Source organism: Pleurodeles waltl, chromosome 4_1 (assembly GCF_031143425.1).
Source record: "Pleurodeles waltl isolate 20211129_DDA chromosome 4_1, aPleWal1.hap1.20221129, whole genome shotgun sequence".
Taxonomy (NCBI): domain Eukaryota; kingdom Metazoa; phylum Chordata; class Amphibia; order Caudata; family Salamandridae; genus Pleurodeles; species Pleurodeles waltl.
This window is the reverse complement of record NC_090442.1, coordinates 41,338,521-41,365,863: the sequence shown is the minus strand read 5'-3', so window position 1 is coordinate 41,365,863 and position 27,343 is coordinate 41,338,521. Positions and strand designations below refer to the sequence as shown.

The 27,343-nt window shown below is 39.2% G+C and overlaps 9 non-coding genes across 9 annotated transcripts; all 9 read left to right on the top strand.

The window, feature by feature from the left end:
* Nucleotides 1-5,227: 5,227 nt before the first annotated feature.
* Nucleotides 5,228-5,300, top strand: TRNAR-UCG (transfer RNA arginine (anticodon UCG)). The gene has a single exon. It is a non-coding gene; the product is annotated as a tRNA-Arg (tRNA).
* A 3,577-nt stretch (nucleotides 5,301-8,877) lies between these two features.
* TRNAR-UCG (transfer RNA arginine (anticodon UCG)) lies at nucleotides 8,878-8,950 on the top strand. Its single transcript has one exon. It is a non-coding gene; the product is annotated as a tRNA-Arg (tRNA).
* Nucleotides 8,951-12,521: 3,571 nt separating this feature from the next.
* On the top strand, nucleotides 12,522-12,594 carry TRNAR-UCG (transfer RNA arginine (anticodon UCG)). Its single transcript has one exon. It is a non-coding gene; the product is annotated as a tRNA-Arg (tRNA).
* A 1,751-nt stretch (nucleotides 12,595-14,345) lies between these two features.
* Nucleotides 14,346-14,418, top strand: TRNAR-UCG (transfer RNA arginine (anticodon UCG)). Its single transcript has one exon. It is a non-coding gene; the product is annotated as a tRNA-Arg (tRNA).
* A 3,574-nt stretch (nucleotides 14,419-17,992) lies between these two features.
* Nucleotides 17,993-18,065, top strand: TRNAR-UCG (transfer RNA arginine (anticodon UCG)). Its single transcript has one exon. It is a non-coding gene; the product is annotated as a tRNA-Arg (tRNA).
* Nucleotides 18,066-19,817: 1,752 nt separating this feature from the next.
* On the top strand, nucleotides 19,818-19,890 carry TRNAR-UCG (transfer RNA arginine (anticodon UCG)). Its single transcript has one exon. It is a non-coding gene; the product is annotated as a tRNA-Arg (tRNA).
* A 1,751-nt stretch (nucleotides 19,891-21,641) lies between these two features.
* On the top strand, nucleotides 21,642-21,714 carry TRNAR-UCG (transfer RNA arginine (anticodon UCG)). The gene has a single exon. It is a non-coding gene; the product is annotated as a tRNA-Arg (tRNA).
* A 3,571-nt stretch (nucleotides 21,715-25,285) lies between these two features.
* On the top strand, nucleotides 25,286-25,358 carry TRNAR-UCG (transfer RNA arginine (anticodon UCG)). Its single transcript has one exon. It is a non-coding gene; the product is annotated as a tRNA-Arg (tRNA).
* A 1,751-nt stretch (nucleotides 25,359-27,109) lies between these two features.
* Nucleotides 27,110-27,182, top strand: TRNAR-UCG (transfer RNA arginine (anticodon UCG)). Its single transcript has one exon. It is a non-coding gene; the product is annotated as a tRNA-Arg (tRNA).
* Nucleotides 27,183-27,343: the final 161 nt, after the last annotated feature.

Sequence of the window (27,343 nt, the reverse complement as noted above, 5' to 3'; positions counted from 1 at the left end):
CCTCTTCATAAATGCCATGGATATGCAATACGTATACAACAATATGACATGGCACAATCATTCTGAACAGAACTGTGGGTAGATTCAGTGCAGGGAGTGTGTGCGTGCAGAAAGCAGAAACTATGCATGGGTAGAAGCTCTATGATTTTCTCCAGGAATAATGCAAATTGTCCCTCAGAAAAAGTATAGTACTAGAGAAGAATCATAAAGGATTGACACAATTGCTGCCTTTGCTGTTGCCCCAGTTGTGTAATCTGTCAAGGACTGGTCTCTTGCAGATTGAGTCACCTAGTTGCAATTGTGTGGTAAAAATCACCCTTACAACCATTTTTGCTATAAACTTGAGATCTTTCTGAGATACTATCTCACAGACTTCTTATCAATGAGGAACTCTGAAATTGTCACATTCCAATTTGTACGTCCTTAAAACTCTGCTGGTTATTCAAATGGGCAGATTGTTTTTTAAATTCCTTTCTGTCTCGAGTTGTAGTTATATTGATACAGAGGCATAATTGTTGAATGATATATATTGGTTTGATTGAAATATGTTCGTAGAGGTGGTGATAGGCTTTCTGTGTCTGTCTGAGAGCAAGGACCGGTTAACGTGTTTTTCCAAGAGCAGTTTGTTGTGAAAGGTATCAGGCAAAGAAGTATGTATTGTGATGTGGTTCTCTGACTGCTTCTGTGCACTTGCCAAAATTTCCAAGGCCCTATGATAGCACAAAAACGGTAAGATTGAAGTGGTGGGTGCCGGAGGTTTAAAATGGTCAGTTTAATTAAAGACAGAAAAGTGAAACGAATGACTGCAGAAATACTGTATGAGGCCATGAACTGAGATGAAAGGATGATTTTGAAACTCTGTCTTGCAGATTACCCTCAATGCCGCAATGGATAGGGCACTACTCTCACAGACCAGGGTGTGTAAGTTTAAGTCTATCTGAGGTGCACACCCTGAACTAATACATTTTTGCTGAAACCTAATCATATTGTTTACTCTTCCTCGTAGCAGCTTTCCAGGGTGATAGTATATTGCAACAGAACCATTCCACTTCTTCACTGAAAAGAGTCATGCTGGTTACCCAAATGTGCAGCGTGTCATTTTATACAACTTTCTTTATTGAAATTAAACTTGGACTCACTTTAAATATTCTCTTTCAAAATGAATGTTTTGAGCTGCTGTGAATTTTATTTCTAGAGGTGGTGACAGGCTTTCAGGTACGTGCTTAGGTCAAGGCCCTGTTCATGTCACTTGTATAAGCTAATTCAGGGAGCAAATTAGCAAGTTAAGAAATGGGAAGTCTGAACTACTGTCAAAGCAGTTTCATTCTCTTTTTAAATAATCCAAAAATACCATTGCAGCATAAAACAGAGTATTCAATAAAAAAAGAAAGGAGGATTAACGGCAAAAAAGCACAGCATAAGATATGAAACTTTGGAAATTATCTAGATATTGTTTGAAAAAACTCCTTTGATGGAAAGAAGATGAAGAACGGTATGGGATCCTGTCCTGCGCACCTGTAATTGATATGTTCCACATCCATTCATACCACCTAACCCTAAACACCCAAACATATTGCAGTCAGTGACCATGTGGCCTAATGGATAAGGTGTCTGACTTCAGATCAGAACATTGAGGGTTCGAGTCCCTTCATGGTTGAGTCTTTTTCTCACAGCACCCAACTGATCTTCACATACAAACTGGAAACACACTCTTACAATACTCCTTTCACTCTCACTCATTAAGAAAGCCCAATGCAAACTGCACAATCAGTCACGTTATGCCATCAGCATTGCTACTTTTCTGTCTTTCTGCCATACCAAAGTACCTCTTCATAAATGCCACGGATATGCAATACGTATACAACAATATGACATGGCACAATCATTCTGAACAGAACTGTGGGTAGATTCAGTGCAGGGAGTGTGTGCGTGCAGAAAGCAGAAACTATGCATGGGTAGAAGCTCTATGATTTTCTCCAGGAATAATGCAAATTGTCCCTCAGAAAAAGTATAGTACTAGAGAAGAATCATAAAGGATTGACACAATTGCTGCCTTTGCTGTTGCCCCAGTTGTGTAATCTGTCAAGGACTGGTCTCTTGCAGATTGAGGCACCTAGTTGCAATTGTGTGGTAAAAATCACCCTTACAACCATTTTTGCTATAAACTTGAGATCTTTCTGAGATACTATCTCACAGACTTCTTATGAATGATAAACTCTGAAATTGTCACATTCCAATTTGTACGTCCTTAAAACTATGCTGGTTATTCAAATGGGCAGATTGTTTTTTAAATTCCTTTCTGTCTCGAGTTATAGTTATATTGATACAGAGGCATAATTGTTGAATGATATATATTGGTTTGATTGAAATATGTTCGTAGAGGTGGTGATAGGCTTTCTGTGTCTGTCTGAGAGCAAGGACCGGTTAACGTCTTTTTCCAAGAGCAGTTTATTGTGAAAGGTATCAGGCAAAGGAGTGTGTATTGTGATGTGGTTCTCTGACTGCTTCTGCCCACTTGCCAAAAGTTCCAAGGCCCTATGATAGCACAAAAACAGTAAGATTGAAGTGGTGGGTGCCGGAGGTTTAAAATGGTCAGTTTAATTAAAGACAGAAAAGTGAAACGAATGACTGCAGAAATACTGTATGTGGCCATGAACTGAGATGAAAGGATGATTTTGGAACTCTGTCTTGCAGATTACCCTCAATGCCGCAATAGATAGGGCACTACTCTCACAGACCAGGGTGTGTAAGTTTAAGTCTATCTGAGGTGCACACCCTGAACTAATACATTTTTGCTGAAACCTAATCATATTGTTTACTCTTCCTCGTAGCAGCTTGCCAGGGTGATAGTATATTGCAACAGAACCATTCCACTTCTTCACTGAAAAGTGTCATGCTGGTTACCCAAATGTGCAGCGTGTCATTTTATACAGCTTTCTTTATTGAAATTAAACTTGGACTCACTTGAAATATTCTCTTTCAAAATGAATGTTTTGAGCTGCTGTGAATTTTATTTCTAGAGGTGGTGACAGGCTTTCAGGTACGTGCTTAGGTCAAGGCCCTGTTCAGGTCACTTCTATAAGCTAATTCAGGGAGCAAATTAGCAAGTCAAGAAATGGGAAGTCTGAACTACTGTCAGTTCATTCTCTTTTCAAATAATCCAAAAATACCATTGCAGCATAAAACAGAGTATTCAATAAAAGAAGAAAGGAGGATTAACAGCAAAAAAAAACAGCATAAGATATGAAACTTTGGAAATTATCTAGATATTGTTTGAAAAAACTCCTTTGATGGAAAGAAGATGAAGAACGGTATGGGATCCTGTCCTGCGCACCTGTAATTGATATGTTCCACATCCATTCATACCACCTAACCCTAAACACCCAAACATATTGCAGTCAGTGACCATGTGGCCTAGTGGATAAGGCGTCTGACTTCGGATCAAAAAGTTGAGGGTTCGAGTCCCATCATGGTTGAGTCTTTTTCTCACAGCACCCAACTTATCTTTACATACAAACTGGAAACACACTCTTACAATACTCCTTTCACTCTCACTCATTAAGAAAGCCCAATGCAAACTGCACAATCAGTCACGTTATGCCTTCAGCATTGCTACTTCTCTGTCTTTCTGCCATACCAAAGTACCTCTTCATAAATGCCACGGATATGCAATACGTATACAACAATATGACATGGCACAATCATTCTGAACAGAACTGTGGGTAGATTCAGTGCAGGGAGTGTGTGCGTGCAGAAAGCAGAAACTATGCATGGATAGAAGCTCTATGATTTTCTCCAGGAATAATGCAAATTGTCCCTCAGAAAAAGTATAGTACTAGAGAAGAATCATAAAGGATTGACACAATTGCTGCCTTTGCTGTTGCCCCAGTTGTGTAATCTGTCAAGGACTGGTCTCTTGCAGATTGAGGCACCTAGTTGCAATTGTGTGGTAAAAATCACCCTTACAACCATTTTTGCTATAAACTTGATATCTTTCTGAGATACTATCTCACAGACTTCTTATGAATGAGGAACTCTGAAATTGTCACATTCCAATTTGTACGTCCTTAAAACTATGCTGGTTATTCAAATGGGCAGATTGTTTTTTAAATTCCTTTCTGTCTCTAGTTGTAGTTATATTGATACAGAGGCATAATTCTTGAATGATATATATTGGTTTGATTGAAATATGTTCATAGAGGTGGTGATAGGCTTTCTGTGTCTGTCTGAGAGCAAGGACCGGTTAACGTCTTTTTCCAAGAGCAGTTTGTTGTGAAAGGTATCAGGCAAATGAGTATGTATTGTGATGTGGTTCTCTGACTGCTTCTGTCCACTTGCCAAAAGTTCCATGGCCCCATGATAGCACAAAAACTGTAAGATTGAAGTGGTGGGTGCCGGAGGTTTAAAATGGTCAGTTTAATTAAAGACAGAAAAGTGAAACGAATGACTGCAGAAATACTGTATGTGGCCATGAACTGAGATGAAAGGATGATTTTGGAACTCTGTCTTGCAGATTACCCTCAATGCCGCAATGGATAGGGCACTACTCTCACAGACCAGGGTGTGTAAGTTTAAGTCTATCTGAGGTGCACACCCTGAACTAATACATTTTTGCTGAAACCTAATCATATTGTTTACTCTTCCTCGTAGCAGCTTGCCAGGGTGATAGTATTTTGCAACAGAACCATTCCACTTCTTCACTGAAAAGAGTCATGCTGGTTACCCAAATATGCAGCTTGTCATTTTATACAGCTTTCTTTATTGAAATTAAACTTGGACTCACTTGAAATATTCTCTTTCAAAATGAATGTTTGAGCTGCTGTGAATTTTATTTCTAGAGGTGGTGACAGGCTTTCAGGTACGTGCTTAGGTCAAGGCCCTGTTCATGTTACTTGTATAAGCTAATTCAGGGAGCAAATTAGCAAGTCATGAAATGGGAAGTCTGAACTACTGTCAAAGCAGTTTCATTCTCTTTTCAAATAATCCAAAAATACCATTGCAGCATAAAACAGAGTATTCAATAAAAGAAGAAAGGAGGATTAACGGCAAAAAAGCACAGCATAAGATATGAAACTTTGGAAATTATCTAGATATTGTTTGAAAAAACTCCTTTGATGGAAAGAAGATGAAGAACGGTATGGGATCCTGTCCTGCGCACCTGTAATTGATATGTTCCATATCCATTCATACCACCTATCCCTAAACACCCAAACATGTTGCAGTCAGTGACCATGTGGCCTAATGGATAAGGCACCTGACTTCGGATCAGAAGATTGAGGGTTCGAGTCCCTTCATGGTTGAGTCTTTTTCTCACAGCACCCAACTTATCTTTACATACAAACTGGAAACACACTCTTACAATACTCCTTTCACTCTCACTCATTAAGAAAGTCCAATGCAAACTGCACAATCAGTCACGTTATGCCTTCAGCATTGCTACTTTTCTGTCTTTCTGCCATACCAAAGTACCTCTTCATAAATGCCTTGGATATGCAATACGTATACAACAATATGACATGGCACAATCATTCTGAACAGAACTGTGGGTAGATTCACTGCAGGGAGTGTGTGCGTGCAGAAAGCAGAAACTATGCATGGATAGAAGCTCTATGATTTTCTCCAGGAATAATGCAAATTGTCCCTCAGAAAAAGTATAGTACTAGAGAAGAATCATAAAGGATTGACACAATTGCTGCCTTTGCTGTTGCCCCAGTTGTGTAATCTGTCAAGGACTGGTCTCTTGCAGATTGAGGCACCTAGTTGCAATTGTGTGGTAAAAATCACCCTTACAACCATTTTTGCTATAAACTTGAGATCTTTCTGAGATACTATCTCACAGACTTCTTATGAATGAGGAACTCTGAAATTGTCACATTCCAATTTGTATGTCCTTAAAACTATGCTGGTTATTCAAATGGGCAGATTGTTTTTTAAATTCCTTTCTGTCTCGAGTTATAGTTATATTGATACAGAGGCATAATTGTTGAATGATATATATTGGTTTGATTGAAATATGTTCGTAGAGGTGGTGATAGGCTTTCTGTGTCTGTCTGAGAGCAAGGACTGGTTAACGTGTTTTTCCAAGAGCAGTTTATTGTGAAAGGTATCAGGCAAAGGAGTATGTATTGTGATGTGGTTCTCTGACTGCTTCTGCCCACTTGCCAAAAGTTCCAAGGTCCTATGATAGCACAAAAACAGTAAGATTGAAGTGGTGGGTGCCGGAGGTTTAAAATGGTCAGTTTAATTAAAGACAGAAAAGTGAAACGAATGACTGCAGAAATACTGTATGTGGCCATGAACTGAGATGAAAGGATGATTTTGGAACTCTGTCTTGCAGATTACCCTCAATGCCGCAATGGATAGGGCACTACTCTCACAGACCAGGGTGTGTAAGTTTAAGTCTATCTGAGGTGCACACCCTGAACTAATACATTTTTGCTGAAACCTAATCATATTGTTTACTCTTCCTCGTAGCAGCTTGCCAGGGTGATAGTATATTGCAACAGAACCATTCCACTTCTTCACTGAAAAGAGTCATGCTGGTTACCCAAATGTGCAGCGTGTCATTTTATACAACTTTCTTTATTGAAATTAAACTTGGACTCACTTGAAATATTCTCTTTCAAAATGAATGTTTTGAGCTGCTGTGAATTTTATTTCTAGAGGTGGTGACAGGCTTTCAGGTACGTGCTTAGGTCAAGGCCCTGTTCATGTCACTTGTATAAGGTAATTCAGGGAGCAAATTAGCAAGTTAAGAAATGGGAAGTCTGAACTACTGTCAAAGCAGTTTCATTCTCTTTTCAAATAATCCAAAAATACCATTGCAGCATAAAACAGAGTATTCAATAAAAAAAGAAAGGAGGATTAACGGCAAAAAAGCACAGCATAAGATATGAAACTTTGGAAATTATCTAGATATTGTTTGAAAAAACTCCTTTGATGGAAAGAAGATGAAGAACGGTATGGGATCCTGTCCTGCGCACCTGTAATTGATATGTTCCACATCCATTCATACCACCTAACCCTAAACACCCAAACATATTGCAGTCAGTGACCATGTGGCCTAATGGATAAGGCGTCTGACTTCAGATCAGAACATTGAGGGTTCGAGTCCCTTCATGGTTGAGTCTTTTTCTCACAGCACCCAACTGATCTTCACATACAAACTGGAAACACACTCTTACAATACTCCTTTCACTCTCACTCATTAAGAAAGCCCCATGCAAACTGCACAATCAGTCACGTTATGCCATCAGCATTGCTCCTTTTCTGTCTTTCTGCCATACCAAAGTACCTCTTCATAAATGCCACAGATATGCAATACGTATACAACAATATGACATGGCACAATCATTCTGAACAGAACTGTGGGTAGATTCAGTGCAGGGAGTGTGTGCGTGCAGAAAGCAGAAACTATGCATGGGTAGAAGCTCTATGATTTTCTCCAGGAATAATGCAAATTGTCCCTCAGAAAAAGTATAGTACTAGAGAAGAATCATAAAGGATTGACACAATTGCTGCCTTTGCTGTTGCCCCAGTTGTGTAATCTGTCAAGGACTGGTCTCTTGCAGATTGAGGCACCTAGTTGCAATTGTGTGGTAAAAATCACCCTTACAACCATTTTTGCTATAAACTTGAGATCTTTCTGAGATACTATCTCACAGACTTCTTATGAATGAGGAACTCTGAAATTGTCACATTCCAATTTGTATGTCCTTAAAACTATGCTGGTTATTCAAATGGGCAGATTGTTTTTTAAATTCCTTTCTGTCTCGAGTTATAGTTATATTGATACAGAGGCATAATTGTTGAATGATATATATTGGTTTGATTGAAATATGTTCGTAGAGGTGGTGATAGGCTTTCTGTGTCTGTCTGAGAGCAAGGACCGGTTAACGTGTTTTTCCAAGAGCAGTTTATTGTGAAAGGTATCAGGCAAAGGAGTATGTATTGTGATGTGGTTCTCTGACTGCTTCTGCCCACTTGCCAAAAGTTCCAAGGCCCTATGATAGCACAAAAACAGTAAGATTGAAGTGGTGGGTGCCGGAGATTTGAAATGGTCAGATTAATTAAAGACAGAAAAGTGAAACGAATGACTGCAGAAATACTGTATGTGGCCATGAACTGAGATGAAAGGATGATTTTGGAACTCTGTCTTGCAGATTACCCTCAATGCCGCAATAGATAGGGCACTACTCTCACAGACCAGGGTGCGTAAGTTTAAGTCTATCTGAGGTGCACACCCTGAACTAATACATTTTTGCTGAAACCTAATCATATTGTTTACTCTTCCTCGTAGCAGCTTGCCAGGGTGATAGTATATTGCAACAGAACCATTCCACTTCTTCACTGAAAAGTGTCATGCTGGTTACCCAAATGAGCAGCGTGTCATTTTATACAGCTTTCTTTATTGAAATTAAACTTGGACTCACTTGAAATATTCTCTTTCAAAATGAATGTTTTGAGCTGCTGTGACTTTTATTTCTAGAGGTGGTGACAGGCTTTCAGGTACGTGCTTAGGTCAAGGCCCTGGTCATGTCACTTGTATAAGCTAATTCAGGGAGCAAATTAGCAAGTCAAGAAATGGGAAGTCTGAACTACTGTCAAAGCAGTTTCATTCTCTTTTCAAATAATCCAAAAATACCATTGCAGCATAAAACAGAGTATTCAATAAAAGAAGAAAGGAGGATTAACAGCAAAAAAGCACATCATAAGATATGAAACTTTGGAAATTATCTAGATATTGTTTGAAAAAACTCCTTTGATGGAAAGAAGATGAAGAACGGTATGGGATCCTGTCCTGCGCACCTGTAATTGATATGTTCCACATCCATTCATACCACCTAACCCTAAACAACCAAACATATTCCTGTCAGTGACCATGTGGCCTAATGGATAAGGCGTCTGACTTCGGATCAGAAGATTGAGGGTTCGAGTCCCTTCATGGTTGAGTCTTTTTCTCACAGCACCCAACTTATCTTTACATACAAACTGGAAACACACTCTTACAATACTCCTTTCACTCTCACTCATTAAGAAAGCCCAATGCAAACTGCACAATCAGTCACGTTATACCTTCAGCATTGCTACTTTTCTGTCTTTCTGCCATACCAAAGTACCTCTTCATAAATGCCATGGATATGCAATACGTATACAACAATATGACATGGCACAATCATTCTGAACAGAACTGTGGGTAGATTCAGTGCAGGGAGTGTGTGCGTGCAGAAAGCAGAAACTATGCATGGGTAGAAGCTCTGTGATTTTCTCCAGGAATAATGCAAATTGTCCCTCAGAAAAAGTATAGTACTAGAGAAGAATCATAAAGGATTGACACAATTGCTGCCTTTGCTGTTTCCCCAGTTGTGTAATCTGTCAAGGACTGGTCTCTTGCAGATTGAGTCACCTAGTTGCAATTGTGTGGTAAAAATCACCCTTACAACCATTTTTGCTATAAACTTGAGATCTTTCTGAGATACTATCTCACAGACTTCTTATCAATGAGGAACTCTGAAATTGTCACATTCCAATTTGTACGTCCTTAAAACTCTGCTGGTTATTCAAATGGGCAGATTGTTTTTTAAATTCCTTTCTGTCTCGAGTTGTAGTTATATTGATACAGAGGCATAATTGTTGAATGATATATATTGGTTTGATTGAAATATGTTCGTAGAGGTGGTGATAGGCTTTCTGTGTCTGTCTGAGAGCAAGGACCGGTTAACGTGTTTTTCCAAGAGCAGTTTGTTGTGAAAGGTATCAGGCAAAGAAGTATGTATTGTGATGTGGTTCTCTGACTGCTTCTGTGCACTTGCCAAAAGTTCCAAGGCCCTATGATAGCACAAAAACGGTAAGATTGAAGTGGTGGGTGCCGGAGGTTTAAAATGGTCAGTTTAATTAAATACAGAAAAGTGAAACGAATTACTGCAGAAATACTGTATGAGGCCATGAACTGAGATGAAAGGATGATTTTGAAACTCTGTCTTGCAGATTACCCTCAATGCCGCAATGGATAGGGCACTACTCTCACAGACCAGGGTGTGTAAGTTTAAGTCTATCTGAGGTGCACACCCTGAACTAATACATTTTTGCTGAAACCTAATCATATTGTTTACTCTTCCTCGTAGCAGCTTGCCAGGGTGATAGTATATTGCAACAGAACCATTCCACTTCTTCACTGAAAAGAGTCATGCTGGTTACCCAAATGTGCAGCGTGTCATTTTATACAACTTTCTTTATTGAAATTAAACTTGGACTCACTTGAAATATTCTCTTTCAAAATGAATGTTTTGAGCTGCTGTGAATTTTATTTCTAGAGGTGGTGACAGGCTTTCAGGTACGTGCTTAGGTCAAGGCCCTGTTCATGTCACTTGTATAAGGTAATTCAGGGAGCAAATTAGCAAGTTAAGAAATGGGAAGTCTGAACTACTGTCAAAGCAGTTTCATTCTCTTTTCAAATAATCCAAAAATACCATTGCAGCATAAAACAGAGTATTCAATAAAAAAAGAAAGGAGGATTAACGGCAAAAAAGCACAGCATAAGATATGAAACTTTGGAAATTATCTAGATATTGTTTGAAAAAACTCCTTTGATGGAAAGAAGATGAAGAACGGTATGGGATCCTGTCCTGCGCACCTGTAATTGATATGTTCCACATCCATTCATACCACCTAACCCTAAACACCCAAACATATTGCAGTCAGTGACCATGTGGCCTAATGGATAAGGCGTCTGACTTCAGATCAGAACATTGAGGGTTCGAGTCCCTTCATGGTTGAGTCTTTTTCTCACAGCACCCAACTGATCTTCACATACAAACTGGAAACACACTCTTACAATACTCCTTTCACTCTCACTCATTAAGAAAGCCCCATGCAAACTGCACAATCAGTCACGTTATGCCATCAGCATTGCTACTTTTCTGTCTTTCTGCCATACCAAAGTACCTCTTCATAAATGCCACGGATATGCAATACGTATACAACAATATGACATGGCACAATCATTCTGAACAGAACTGTGGGTAGATTCAGTGCAGGGAGTGTGTGCGTGCAGAAAGCAGAAACTATGCATGGGTAGAAGCTCTATGATTTTCTCCAGGAATAATGCAAATTGTCCCTCAGAAAAAGTATAGTACTAGAGAAGAATCATAAAGGATTGACACAATTGCTGCCTTTGCTGTTGCCCCAGTTGTGTAATCTGTCAAGGACTGGTCTCTTGCAGATTGAGGCACCTAGTTGCAATTGTGTGGTAAAAATCACCCTTACAACCATTTTTGCTATAAACTTGAGATCTTTCTGAGATACTATCTCACAGACTTCTTATGAATGAGGAACTCTGAAATTGTCACATTCCAATTTGTACGTCCTTAAAACTATGCTGGTTATTCAAATGGGCAGATTGTTTTTTAAATTCCTTTCTGTCTCGAGTTATAGTTATATTGATACAGAGGCATAATTGTTGAATGATATATATTGGTTTGATTGAAATATGTTCGTAGAGGTGGTGATAGGCTTTCTGTGTCTGTCTGAGAGCAAGGACCGGTTAACGTCTTTTTCCAAGAGCAGTTTAGTGTGAAAGGTATCAGGCAAAGGAGTATGTATTGTGATGTGGTTCTCTGACTGCTTCTGTCCACTTGCCAAAAGTTCCAAGGCCCTATGATTGCACAAAAACGGTAAGATTGAAGTGGTGGGTGCCGGAGGTTTAAAATGGTCAGTTTAATTAAAGACAGAAAAGTGAAACGAATGACTGCAGAAATACTGTATGTGGCCATGAACTGAGATGAAAGGATGATTTTGGAAGTCTGTCTTGCAGATTACCCTCAATGCCGCAATAGATAGGGCACTACTCTCACAGACCAGGGTGTGTAAGTTTAAGTCTATCTGAGGTGCACACCCTGAACTAATACATTTTTGCTGAAACCTAATCATATTGTTTACTCTTCCTCGTAGCAGCTTGCCAGGGTGATAGTATATTGCAACAGAACCATTCCACTTCTTCACTGAAAAGTGTCATGCTGGTTACCCAAATGTGCAGCGTGTCATTTTATACAGCTTTCTTTATTGAAATTAAACTTGGACTCACTTGAAATATTCTCTTTCAAAATGAATGTTTTGAGCTGCTGTGACTTTTATTTCTAGAGGTGGTGACAGGCTTTCAGGTACGTGCTTAGGTCAAGGCCCTGTTCAGGTCACTTCTATAAGCTAATTCAGGGAGCAAATTAGCAAGTCAAGAAATGGGAAGTCTGAACTACTGTCAGTTCATTCTCTTTTCAAATAATCCAAAAATACCATTGCAGCATAAAACAGAGTATTCAATAAAAGAAGAAAGGAGGATTAACGGCAAAAAAAAACAGCATAAGATATGAAACTTTGGAAATTATCTAGATATTGTTTGAAAAAACTCCTTTGATGGAAAGAAGATGAAGAACGGTATGGGATCCTGTCCTGCGCACCTGTAATTGATATGTTCCACATCCATTCATACCACCTAACCCTAAACAACCAAACATATTCCTGTCAGTGACCATGTGGCCTAATGGATAAGGCGTCTGACTTCGGATCAGGAGATTGAGGGTTCGAGTCCCTTCATGGTTGAGTCTTTTTCTCACAGCACTCAACTTATCTTTACATACAAACTGGAAATACACTCTTACAATACTCCTTTCACTCTCACTCATTAAGAAAGCCCAATGCAAACTGCACAATCAGTCACGTTATGCCTTCAGCATTGCTACTTTTCTGTCTTTCTGCCATACCAAAGTACCTCTTCATAAATGCCACGGATATGCAATACGTATACAACAATATGACATGGCACAATCATTCCGAACAGAACTGTGGGTAGATTCAGTGCAGGGAGTGTGTGCGTGCAGAAAGCAGAAACTATGCATGGGTAGAAGCTCTATGATTTTCTCCAGGAATAATGCAAATTGTCCCTCAGAAAAAGTATAGTACTAGAGAAGAATCATAAAGGATTGACACAATTGCTGCCTTTGCTGTTGCCCCAGTTGTGTAATCTGTCAAGGACTGGTCTCTTGCAGATTGAGGCACCTAGTTGCAATTGTGTGGTAAAAATCACCCTTACAACCATTTTTGCTATAAACTTGAGATCTTTCTGAGATACTATCTCACAGACTTCTTATGAATGAGGAACTCTGAAATTGTCACATTCCAATTTGTACGTCCTTAAAACTATGCTGGTTATTCAAATGGGCAGATTGTTTTTTTAATTCCTTTCTGTCTCTAGTTGTAGTTATATTGATACAGAGGCATAATTGTTGAATGATATATATTGGTTTGATTGAAATATGTTCATAGAGGTGGTGATAGGCTTTCTTTGACTGTCTGAGAGCAAGGACCGGTTAACGTCTTTTTCCAAGAGCAGTTTGTTGTGAAAGGTATCAGGCAAATGAGTATGTATTGTGATGTGGTTCTCTGACTGCTTCTGTCCACTTGCCAAAAGTTCCATGGCCCTATGATAGCACAAAAACTGTAAGATTGAAGTGGTGGGTGCCGGAGGTTTAAAATGGTCAGTTTAATTAAAGACAGAAAAGTGAAACGAATTACTGCAGAAATACTGTATGTGGCCATGAACTGAGATGAAAGGATGATTTTGGAACTCTGTCTTGCAGATTACCCTCAATGCTGCAATGGATAGGGCACTACTCTCACAGACCAGGGTGTGTAAGTTTAAGTCTATCTGAGGTGCACACCCTGAACTAAAACATTTTTGCTGAAACCTAATCATATTGTTTACTCTTCCTCGTAGCAGCTTGCCAGGGTGATAGTATATTGCAACAGAACCATTCCACTTCTTCACTTAAAAGAGTCATGCTGGTTACCCAAATATGCAGCTTGTCATTTTATACAGCTTTCTTTATTGAAATTAAACTTGGACTCACTTGAAATATTCTCTTTCAAAATGAATGTTTGAGCTGCTGTGAATTTTATTTCTAGAGGTGGTGACAGGCTTTCAGGTACGTGCTTAGGTCAAGGCCCTGTTCATGTCACTTGTATAAGCTAATTCAGGGAGCAAATTTGCAAGTCAAGAAATGGGAAGTCTGAACTACTGTCAAAGCAGTTTCATTCTCTTTTCAAATAATCCAAAAATACCATTGCAGCATAAAACAGAGTATTCAATAAAAGAAGAAAGGAGGATTAACGGCAAAAAAGCACAGCATAAGATATGAAACTTTGGAAATTATCTAGATATTGTTTGAAAAAACTCCTTTGATGGAAAGAAGATGAAGAACGGTATGGGATCCTGTCCTGCGCACCTGTAATTGATATGTTCCACATCCATTCATACCACCTAACCCTAAACACCCAAACATGTTGCAGTCAGTGACCATGTGGCCTAATGGATAAGGCATCTGACTTCGGATCAGAAGATTGAGGGTTCGAGTCCCTTCATGGTTGAGTCTTTTTCTCACAGCACCCAACTTATCTTTACATACAAACTGGAAACACACTCTTACAATACTCCTTTCACTCTCACTCATTAAGAAAGCCCAATGCAAACTGCACAATCAGTCACGTTATGCCTTCAGCATTGCTACTTTTCTGTCTTTCTGCCATACCAAAGTACCTCTTCATAAATGCCATGGATATGCAACACGTATACAACAATATGACATGGCACAATCATTCTGAACAGAACTGTGGGTAGATTCAGTGCAGGGAGTGTGTGCGTGCAGAAAGCAGAAACTATGCATGGGTAGAAGCTCTATGATTTTCTCCAGGAATAATGCAAATTGTCCCTCAGAAAAAGTATAGTACTAGAGAAGAATCATAAAGGATTGACACAATTGCTGCCTTTGCTGTTGCCCCAGTTGTGTAATCTGTCAAGGACTGGTCTCTTGCAGATTGAGTCACCTAGTTGCAATTGTGTGGTAAAAATCACCCTTACATCATTTTTGCTATAAACTTGAGATCTTTCTGAGATACTATCTCACAGACTTCTTATCAATGAGGAACTCTGAAATTGTCACATTCCAATTTCAACGTCCTTAAAACTCTGCTGGTTATTCAAATGGGCAGATTGTTTTTTAAATTCCTTTCTGTCTCGAGTTGTAGTTATATTGATACAGAGGCATAATTGTTGAATGATATATATTGGTTTGATTGAAATATGTTCGTAGAGGTGGTGATAGGCTTTCTGTGTCTGTCTGAGAGCAAGGACCGGTTAACGTGTTTTTCCAAGAGCAGTTTGTTGTGAAAGGTATCAGGCAAAGAAGTATGTATTGTGATGTGGTTCTCTGACTGCTTCTGTGCACTTGCCAAAAGTTCCAAGGCCCTATGATAGCACAAAAACGGTAAGATTGAAGTGGTGGGTGCCGGAGGTTTAAAATGGTCAGTTTAATTAAAGACAGAAAAGTGAAACGAATGACTGCAGAAATACTGTATGAGGCCATGAACTGAGATGAAAGGATGATTTTGAAACTCTGTCTTGCAGATTACCCTCAATGCCGCAATGGATAGGGCACTACTCTCACAGACCAGGGTGTGTAAGTTTAAGTCTATCTGAGGTGCACACCCTGAACTAATACATTTTTGCTGAAACCTAATCATATTGTTTACTCTTCCTCGTAGCAGCTTGCCAGGGTGATAGTATATTGCAACAGAACCATTCCACTTCTTCACTGAAAAGAGTCATGCTGGTTACCCAAATGTGCAGCGTGTCATTTTATACAACTTTCTTTATTGAAATTAAACTTGGACTCACTTTAAATATTCTCTTTCAAAATGAATGTTTTGAGCTGCTGTGAATTTTATTTCTAGAGGTGGTGACAGGCTTTCAGGTACGTGCTTAGGTCAAGGCCCTGTTCATGTCACTTGTATAAGGTAATTCAGGGAGCAAATTAGCAAGTTAAGAAATGGGAAGTCTGAACTACTGTCAAAGCAGTTTCATTCTCTTTTCAAATAATCCAAAAATACCATTGCAGCATAAAACAGAGTATTCAATAAAAGAAGAAAGGAGGATTAACGGCAAAAAAAAACAGCTTAAGATATGAAACTTTGGAAATTATCTAGATATTGTTTGAAAAAACTCCTTTGATGGAAAGAAGATGAAGAACGGTATGGGATCCTGTCCTGCGCACCTGTAATTGATATGTTCCACATCCATTCATACCACCTAACCCTAAACACCCAAACATATTGCAGTCAGTGACCATGTGGCCTAGTGGATAAGGCGTCTGACTTCGGATCAAAAAGTTGAGGGTTCGAGTCCCATCATGGTTGAGTCTTTTTCTCACAGCACCCAACTTATCTTTACATACAAACTGGAAACACACTCTTACAATACTCCTTTCACTCTCACTCATTAAGAAAGCCCAATGCAAACTGCACAATCAGTCACGTTATGCCTTCAGCATTGCTACTTTTAAGTCTTTCTGCCATACCAAAGTACCTCTTCATAAATGCCACGGATATGCAATACGTATACAACAATATGACATGGCACAATCATTCTGAACAGAACTGTGGGTAGATTCAGTGCAGGGAGTGTGTGCGTGCAGAAAGCAGAAACTATGCATGGATAGAAGCTCTATGATTTTCTCCAGGAATAATGCAAATTGTCCCTCAGAAAAAGTATAGTACTAGAGAAGAATCATAAAGGATTGACACAATTGCTGCCTTTGCTGTTGCCCCAGTTGTGTAATCTGTCAAGGACTGGTCTCTTGCAGATTGAGGCACCTAGTTGCAATTGTGTGGTAAAAATCACCCTTACAACCATTTTTGCTATAAACTTGAGATCTTTCTGAGATACTATCTCACAGACTTCTTATGAATGAGGAACTCTGAAATTGTCACATTCCAATTTGTACGTCCTTAAAACTATGCTGGTTATTCAAATGGGCAGATTGTTTTTTAAATTCCTTTCTGTCTCTAGTTTTAGTTATATTGATACAGAGGCATAATTCTTGAATGATATATATTGGTTTGATTGAAATATGTTCATAGAGGTGGTGATAGGCTTTCTGTGTCTGTCTGAGAGCAAGGACCGGTTAACGTCTTTTTCCAAGAGCAGTTTGTTGTGAAAGGTATCAGGCAAATGAGTATGTATTGTGATGTGGTTCTCTGACTGCTTCTGTCCACTTGCCAAAAGTTCCATGGCCCCATGATAGCACAAAAACTGTAAGATTGAAGTGGTGGGTGCCGGAGGTTTAAAATGGTCAGTTTAATTAAAGACAGAAAAGTGAAACGAATGACTGCAGAAATACTGTATGTGGCCATGAACTGAGATGAAAGGATGATTTTGGAACTCTGTCTTGCAGATTACCCTCAATGCCGCAATGGATAGGGCACTACTCTCACAGACCAGGGTGTGTAAGTTTAAGTCTATCTGAGGTGCACACCCTGAACTAATACATTTTTGCTGAAACCTAATCATATTGTTTACTCTTCCTCGTAGCAGCTTGCCAGGGTGATAGTATATTGCAACAGAACCATTCCACTTCTTCACTGAAAAGAGTCATGCTGGTTACCCAAATATGCAGCTTGTCATTTTTACAGCTTTCTTTATTGAAATTAAACTTGGACTCACTTGAAATATTCTCTTTCAAAATGAATGTTTGAGCTGCTGTGAATTTTATTTCTAGAGGTGGTGACAGGCTTTCAGGAACGTGCTTAGGTCAAGGCCCTGTTCATGTTACTTGTATAAGCTAATTCAGGGAGCAAATTAGCAAGTCATGAAATGGGAAGTCTGAACTACTGTCAAAGCAGTTTCATTCTCTTTTCAAATAATCCAAAAATACCATTGCAGCATAAAACAGAGTATTCAATAAAAGAAGAAAGGAGGATTAACGGCAAAAAAGCACAGCATAAGATATGAAACTTTGGAAATTATCTAGATATTGTTTGAAAAAACTCCTTTGATGGAAAGAAGATGAAGAACGGTATGGGATCCTGTCCTGCGCACCTGTAATTGATATGTTCCACATCCATTCATACCACCTAACCCTAAACACCCAAACATGTTGCAGTCAGTGACCATGTGGCCTAATGGATAAGGCACCTGACTTCGGATCAGAAGATTGAGGGTTCGAGTCCCTTCATGGTTGAGTCTTTTTCTCACAGCACCCAACTTATCTTTACATACAAACTGGAAACACACTCTTACAATACTCCTTTCACTCTCACTCATTAAGAAAGCCCAATGCAAACTGCACAATCAGTCACGTTATGCCATCAGCATTGCTACTATTCTGTCTTTCTGCCATACCAAAGTACCTCTTCATAAATGGCACGGATATGCAATACGTATACAACAATATGACATGGCACAATCATTCTGAACAGAACTGTGGGTAGATTCAGTGCAGGGAGTGTGTGCGTGCAGAAAGCAGAAACTATGCATGGGTAGAAGCTCTATGACTTTCTCCAGGAATAATGCAAATTGTCCCTCAGAAAAAGTATAGTACTAGAGAAGAATCATAAAGGATTGACACAATTGCTGCCTTTGCTGTTGCCCCAGTTGTGTAATCTGTCAAGGACTGGACTCTTGCAGATTGAGGCACCTAGTTGCAATTGTGTGGTAAAAATCACCCTTACAACCATTTTTGCTATAAACTTGAGATCTTTCTCAGATACTATCTCACAGACTTCTTATGAATGAGGAAGTCTGAAATTGTCACATTCCAATTTGTATGTCCTTAAAACTATGCTGGTTATTCAAATGGGCAGATTGTTTTTTAAATTCCTTTCTGTCTCGAGTTATAGTTATATTGATACAGAGGCATAATTGTTGAATGATATATATTGGTTTGATTGAAATATGTTCGTAGAGGTGGTGATAGGCTTTCTGTGTCTGTCTGAGAGCAAGGACCGGTTAACGTGTTTTTCCAAGAGCAGTTTATTGTGAAAGGTATCAGGCAAAGGAGTATGTATTGTGATGTGGTTCTCTGACTGCTTCTGCCCACTTGCCAAAAGTTCCAAGGCCCTATGATAGCACAAAAACAGTAAGATTGAAGTGGTGGGTGCCGGAGGTTTAAAATGGTCAGATTAATTAAAGACAGAAAAGTGAAACGAATGACTGCAGAAATACTGTATGTGGCCATGAACTGAGATGAAAGGATGATTTTGGAACTCTGTCTTGCAGATTACCCTCAATGCCGCAATGGATAGGGCACTACTCTCACAGACCAGGGTGTGTAAGTTTAAGTCTATCTGAGGTGCACACCCTGAACTAATACATTTTTGCTGAAACCTAATCATATTGTTTACTCTTCCTCGTAGCAGCTTGCTAGGGTGATAGTATATTGCAACAGAACCATTCCACTTCTTCACTGAAAAGTGTCATGCTGGTTACCCAAATGAGCAGCGTGTCATTTTATACAGCTTTCTTTATTGAAATTAAACTTGGACTAACTTGAAATATTCTCTTTCAAAATGAATGTTTTGAGCTGCTGTGACTTTTATTTCTAGAGGTGGTGACAGGCTTTCAGGTACGTGCTTAGGTCAAGGCCCTGTTCATGTCACTTGTATAAGCTAATTCAGGGAGCAAATTAGCAAGTCAAGAAATGGGAAGTCTGAACTACTGTCAAAGCAGTTTCATTCTCTTTTCAAATAATCCAAAAATACCATTGCAGCATAAAACAGAGTATTCAATAAAAGAAGAAAGGGGGATTAACGGCAAAAAAGCACAGCATAAAATATGAAACTTTGGAAATTATCTAGATATTATTTGAAAAAACTCCTTTGATGGAAAGAAGATGAAGAACGGTATGGGATCCTGTCCTGCGCACATGTAATTGATATGTTCCACATCCATTCATACCACCTAACCCTAAACACCCAAACATATTGCAGTCAGTGACCATGTGGCCTAATGGATAAGGCGTCTGACTTCGGATCAGAAGATTGAGGGTTCGAGTCCCTTCATGGTTGAGTCTTTTTCTCACAGCACCCAACTTATCTTTACATACAAACTGGAAACACACTCTTACAATACTCCTTTCACTCTCACTCATTAAGAAAGCCCAATGCAAACTGCACAATCAGTCACGTTATGCCTTCAGCATTGCTACTTTTCTGTCTTTCTGCCATACCAAAGTACCTCTTCATAAATGCCTTGGATATCCAATACGTATACAACAATATGACATGGCACAATCATTCTGAACAGAACTGTGGGTAGATTCACTGCAGGGAGTGTGTGCGTGCAGAAAGCAGAAACTATGCATGGATAGAAGCTCTATGATTTTCTCCAGGAATAATGCAAATTGTCCCTCAGAAAAAGTATAGTACTAGAGAAGAATCATAAAGGATTGACACAATTGCTGCCTTTGCTGTTGCCCCAGTTGTGTAATCTGTCAAGGACTGGTCTCTTGCAGATTGAGGCACCTAGTTGCAATTGTGTGGTAAAAATCACCCTTACAACCATTTTTGCTATAAACTTGAGATCTTTCTGAGATACTATCTCACAGACTTCTTATGAATGAGGAACTCTGAAATTGTCATATTCCAATGTGTACGTCCTTAAAACTATGCTGGTTATTCAAATGGGCAGATTGTTTTTTAAATTCCTTTCTGTCTCGAGTTGTAGTTATATTGATACAGAGGCATAATTGTTGAATGATATATATTGGTTTGATTGAAATATGTTCGTAGAGGTGGTGATAGGCTTTCTGTGTCTGTCTGAGAGCAAGGACCGGTTAACGTCTTTTTCCAAGAGCAGTTTATTGTGAAAGGTATCAGGCAAATGAGTATGTATTGTGATGTGGTTCTCTGACTGCTTCTGTCCACTTGCCAAAAGTTCCATGGCCCTATGATAGCACAAAAACTGTGAGATTGAAGTGGTGGGTGCCGGAGGTTTAAAATGGTCAGTTTAATTAAAGACAGAAAAGTGAAACGAATTACTGCAGAAATACTGTATGTGGCCATGAACTGAGATGAAAGGATGATTTTGGAACTCTGTCTTGCAGATTACCCTCAATGCCGCAATGGATAGGGCACTACTCTCACAGACCAGGGTGTGTAAGTTTAAGTCTATCTGAGGTGCACACCCTGAACTAAAACATTTTTGCTGAAACCTAATCATATTGTTTACTCTTCCTCGTAGCAGCTTGCCAGGGTGATAGTATATTGCAACAGAACCATTCCACTTCTTCACTTAAAAAAGTCATGCTGGTTACCCAAATATGCAGCTTGCCATTTTATACAGCTTTCTTTATTGAAATTAAACTTGGACTCACTTGAAATATTCTCTTTCAAAATGAATGTTTGAGCTGCTGTGAATTTTATTTCTAGAGGTGGTGACAGGCTTTCAGGTACGTGCTTAGGTCCAGGCCCTGTTCATGTCACTTGTATAAGCTAATTCAGGGAGCAAATTTGCAAGTCAAGAAATGGGAAGTCTGAACTACTGTCAAAGCAGTTTCATTCTCTTTTCAAATAATCCAAAAATACCATTGCAGCATAAAACAGAGTATTCAATAAAAGAAGAAAGGAGGATTAACGGCAAAAAAGCACAGCATAAGATATGAAACTTTGGAAATTATCTAGATATTGTTTGAAAAAACTCCTTTGATGGAAAGAAGATGAAGAACGGTATGGGATCCTGTCCTGCGCACCTGTAATTGATATGTTCCACATCCATTCATACCACCTAACCCTAAACACCCAAACATGTTGCAGTCAGTGACCATGTGGCCTAATGGATAAGGCATCTGACTTCGGATCAGAAGATTGAGGGTTCGAGTCCCTTCATGGTTGAGTCTTTTTCTCACAGCACCCAACTTATCTTTACATACAAACTGGAAACACACTCTTACAATACTCCTTTCACTCTCACTCATTAAGAAAGCCCAATGCAAACTGCACAATCAGTCACGTTATGCCTTCAGCATTGCTACTTTTCTGTCTTTCTGCCATACCAAAGTACCTCTTCATAAATGCCATGGATATGCAACACGTATACAACAATATGACATGGCACAATCATTCTGAACAGAACTGTGGGTAGATTCAGTGCAGGGAGTGTGTGCGTGCAGAAAGCAGAAACTATGGATGGGTAGAAGATCTATGATTTTCTCCAGGAATAATGCAAATTGTCCCTCAGAAAAAGTATAGTACTAGAGAAGAATCATAAAGGATTGACACAATTGCTGCCTTTGCTGTTGCCCCAGTTGTGTAATCTGTCAAGGACTGGTCTCTTGCAGATTGAGTCACCTAGTTGCAATTGTGTGGTAAAAATCACCCTTACAACCATTTTTGCTATAAACTTGAGATCTTTCTGAGATACTATCTCACAGACTTCTTATCAATGAGGAACTCTGAAATTGTCACATTCCAATTTGTACGTCCTTAAAACTCTGCTGGTTATTCAAATGGGCAGATTGTTTTTTAAATTCCTTTCTGTCTCGAGTTGTAGTTATATTGATACAGAGGCATAATTGTTGAATGATATATATTGGTTTGATTGAAATATGTTCGTAGAGGTGGTGATAGGCTTTCTGTGTCTGTCTGAGAGCAAGGACCGGTTAACGTGTTTTTCCAAGAGCAGTTTGTTGTGAAAGGTATCAGGCAAAGAAGTATGTATTGTGATGTGGTTCTCTGACTGCTTCTGTGCACTTGCCAAAAGTTCCAAGGCCCTATGATAGCACAAAAACTGTAAGATTGAAGTGGTGGGTGCCGGAGGTTTAAAATGGTCAGTTTAATTAAAGACAGAAAAGTGAAACGAATGACTGCAGAAATACTGTATGAGGCCATGAACTGAGATGAAAGGATGATTTTGAAACTCTGTCTTGCAGATTACCCTCAATGCCGCAATGGATAGGGCACTACTCTCACAGACCAGGGTGTGTAAGTTTAAGTCTATCTGAGGTGCACACCCTGAACTAATACATTTTTGCTGAAACCTAATCATATTGTTTACTCTTCCTCGTAGCAGCTTGCCAGGGTGATAGTATATTGCAACAGAACCATTCCACTTCTTCACTGAAAAGAGTCATGCTGGTTACCCAAATGTGCAGCGTGTCATTTTATACAACTTTTTTAATTGAAATTAAACTTGGACTCACTTTAAATATTCTCTTTCAAAATGAATGTTTTGAGCTGCTGTGAATTTTATTTCTAGAGGTGGTGACAGGCTTTCAGGTACGTGCTTAGGTCAAGGCCCTGTTCATGTCACTTGTATAAGGTAATTCAGGGAGCAAATTAGCAAGTTAAGAAATGGGAAGTCTGAACTACTGTCAAAGCAGTTTCATTCTCTTTTCAAATAATCCAAAAATACCATTGCAGCATAAAACAGAGTATTCAATAAAAAAAGAAAGGAGGATTAACGGCAAAAAAGCACAGCATAAGATATGAAACTTTGGAAATTATCTAGATATTGTTTGAAAAAACTCCTTTGATGGAAAGAAGATGAAGAACGGTATGGGATCCTGTCCTGCGCACCTGTAATTGATATGTTCCACATCCATTCATACCACCTAACCCTAAACACCCAAACATATTGCAGTCAGTGACCATGTGGCCTAATGGATAAGGCGTCTGACTTCAGATCAGAACATTGAGGGTTCGAGTCCCTTCAAGGTTGAGTCTTTTTCTCACAGCACCCAACTGATCTTCACATACAAACTGGAAACACACTCTTACAATACTCCTTTCACTCTCACTCATTAAGAAAGCCCAATGCAAACTGCACAATCAGTCACGTTATGCCATCAGCATTGCTACTTTTCTGTCTTTCTGCCATACCAAAGTACCTCTTCATAAATGCCACGGATATGCAATACGTATACAACAATATGACATGGCACAATCATTCTGAACAGAACTGTGGGTAGATTCAGTGCAGGGAGTGTGTGCGTGCAGAAAGCAGAAACTATGCATGGGTAGAAGCTCTATGATTTTCTCCAGGAATAATGCAAATTGTCCCTCAGAAAAAGTATAGTACTAGAGAAGAATCATAAAGGATTGACACAATTGCTGCCTTTGCTGTTGCCCCAGTTGTGTAATCTGTCAAGGACTGGTCTCTTGCAGATTGAGGCACCTAGTTGCAATTGTGTGGTAAAAATCACCCTTACAACCATTTTTGCTATAAACTTGAGATCTTTCTGAGATACTATCTCACAGACTTCTTATGAATGAGGAACTCTGAAATTGTCACATTCCAATTTGTACGTCCTTAAAACTATGCTGGTTATTCAAATGGGCAGATTGTTTTTTAAATTCCTTTCTGTCTCGAGTTATAGTTATATTGATACAGAGGCATAATTGTTGAATGATAAATATTGGTTTGATTGAAATATGTTCGTAGAGGTGGTGATAGGCTTTCTGTGTCTGTCTGAGAGCAAGGACCGGTTAACGTCTTTTTCCAAGAGCAGTTTATTGTGAAAGGTATCAGGCAAAGGAGTGTGTATTGTGATGTGGTTCTCTGACTGCTTCTGCCCACTTGCCAAAAGTTCCAAGGCCCTATGATTGCACAAAAACAGTAAGATTGAAGTGGTGGGTGCCGGAGGTTTAAAATGGTCAGTTTAATTAAAGACAGAAAAGTGAAACGAATGACTGCAGAAATACTGTATGTGGCCATGAACTGAGATGAAAGGATGATTTTGGAACTCTGTCTTGCAGATTACCCTCAATGCCGCAATAGATAGGGCACTACTCTCACAGACCAGGGTGTGTAAGTTTAAGTCTATCTGAGGTGCACACCCTGAACTAATACATTTTTGCTGAAACCTAATCATATTGTTTACTCTTCCTCGTAGCAGCTTGCCAGGGTGATAGTATATTGCAACAGAACCATTCCACTTCTTCACTGAAAAGTGTCATGCTGGTTACCCAAATGTGCAGCGTGTCATTTTATACAGCTTTCTTTATTGAAATTAAACTTGGACTCACTTGAAATATTCTCTTTCAAAATGAATGTTTTGAGCTGCTGTGAATTTTATTTCTAGAGGTGGTGACAGGCTTTCAGGTACGTGCTTAGGTCAAGGCCCTGTTCAGGTCACTTCTATAAGCTAATTCAGGGAGCAAATTAGCAAGTCAAGAAATGGGAAGTCTGAACTACTGTCAGTTCATTCTCTTTTCAAATAATCCAAAAATACCATTGCAGCATAAAACAGAGTATTCAATAAAAGAAGAAAGGAGGATTAACGGCAAAAAAAAACAGCTTAAGATATGAAACTTTGGAAATTATCTAGATATTGTTTGAAAAAACTCCTTTGATGGAAAGAAGATGAAGAACGGTATGGGATCCTGTCCTGCGCACCTGTAATTGATATGTTCCACATCCATTCATACCACCTAACCCTAAACACCCAAACATATTGCAGTCAGTGACCATGTGGCCTAGTGGATAAGGCGTCTGACTTCGGATCAAAAAGTTGAGGGTTCGAGTCCCTTCATGGTTGAGTCTTTTTCTCACAGCACCCAACTTATCTTTACATACAAACTGGAAACACACTCTTACAATACTCCTTTCACTCTCACTCATTAAGAAAGCCCAATGCAAACTGCACAATCAGTCACGTTATGCCTTCAGCATTGCTACTTTTCTGTCTTTCTGCCATACCAAAGTACCTCTTCATAAATGCCACGGATATGCAATACGTATACAACAATATGACATGGCACAATCATTCTGAACAGAACTGTGGGTAGATTCAGTGCAGGGAGTGTGTGCGTGCAGAAAGCAGAAACTATGCATGGATAGAAGCTCTATGATTTTCTCCAGGAATAATGCAAATTGTCCCTCAGAAAAAGTATAGTACTAGAGAAGAATCATAAAGGATTGACACAATTGCTGCCTTTGCTGTTGCCCCAGTTGTGTAATCTGTCAAGGACTGGTCTCTTGCAGATTGAGGCACCTAGTTGCAATTGTGTGGTAAAAATCACCCTTACAACCATTTTTGCTATAAACTTGAGATCTTTCTGAGATACTATCTCACAGACTTCTTATGAATGAGGAACTCTGAAATTGTCACATTCCAATTTGTACGTCCTTAAAACTATGCTGGTTATTCAAATGGGCAGATTGTTTTTTAAATTCCTTTCTGTCTCTAGTTGTAGTTATATTGATACAGAGGCATAATTCTTGAATGATATATATTGGTTTGATTGAAATATGTTCATAGAGGTGGTGATAGGCTTTCTGTGTCTGTCTGAGAGCAAGGACCGGTTAACGTCTTTTTCCAAGAGCAGTTTGTTGTGAAAGGTATCAGGCAAATGAGTATGTATTGTGATGTGGTTCTCTGACTGCTTCTGTCCACTTGCCAAAAGTTCCATGGCCCCATGATAGCACAAAAACTGTAAGATTGAAGTGGTGGGTGCCGGAGGTTTAAAATGGTCAGTTTAATTAAAGACAGAAAAGTGAAACGAATGACTGCAGAAATACTGTATGTGGCCATGAACTGAGATGAAAGGATGATTTTGGAACTCTGTCTTGCAGATTACCCTCAATGCCGCAATGGATAGGGCACTACTCTCACAGACCAGGGTGTGTAAGTTTAAGTCTATCTGAGGTGCACACCCTGAACTAATACATTTTTGCTGAAACCTAATCATATTGTTTACTCTTCCTCGTAGCAGCTTGCCAGGGTGATAGTATATTGCAACAGAACCATTCCACTTCTTCACTGAAAAGAGTCATGCTGGTTACCCAAATATGCAGCTTGTCATTTTATACAGCTTTCTTTATTGAAATTAAACTTGGACTCACTTGAAATATTCTCTTTCAAAATGAATGTTTGAGCTGCTGTGAATTTTATTTCTAGAGGTGGTGACAGGCTTTCAGGTACGTGCTTAGGTCAAGGCCCTGTTCATGTTACTTGTATAAGCTAATTCAGGGAGCAAATTAGCAAGTCATGAAATGGGAAGTCTGAACTACTGTCAAAGCAGTTTCATTCTCTTTTCAAATAATCCAAAAATACCATTGCAGCATAAAACAGAGTATTCAATAAAAGAAGAAAGGAGGATTAACGGCAAAAAAGCACAGCATAAGATATGAAACTTTGGAAATTATCTAGATATTGTTTGAAAAAACTCCTTTGATGGAAAGAAGATGAAGAACGGTATGGGATCCTGTCCTGCGCACCTGTAATTGATATGTTCCACATCCATTCATACCACCTAACCCTAAACACCCAAACATGTTGCAGTCAGTGACCATGTGGCCTAATGGATAAGGCACCTGACTTCGGATCAGAAGATTGAGGGTTCGAGTCCCTTCATGGTTGAGTCTTTTTCTCACAGCACCCAACTTATCTTTACATACAAACTGGAAACACACTCTTACAATACTCCTTTCACTCTCACTCATTAAGAAAGCCCAATGCAAACTGCACAATCAGTCACGTTATGCCATCAGCATTGCTACTTTTCTGTCTTTCTGCCATAC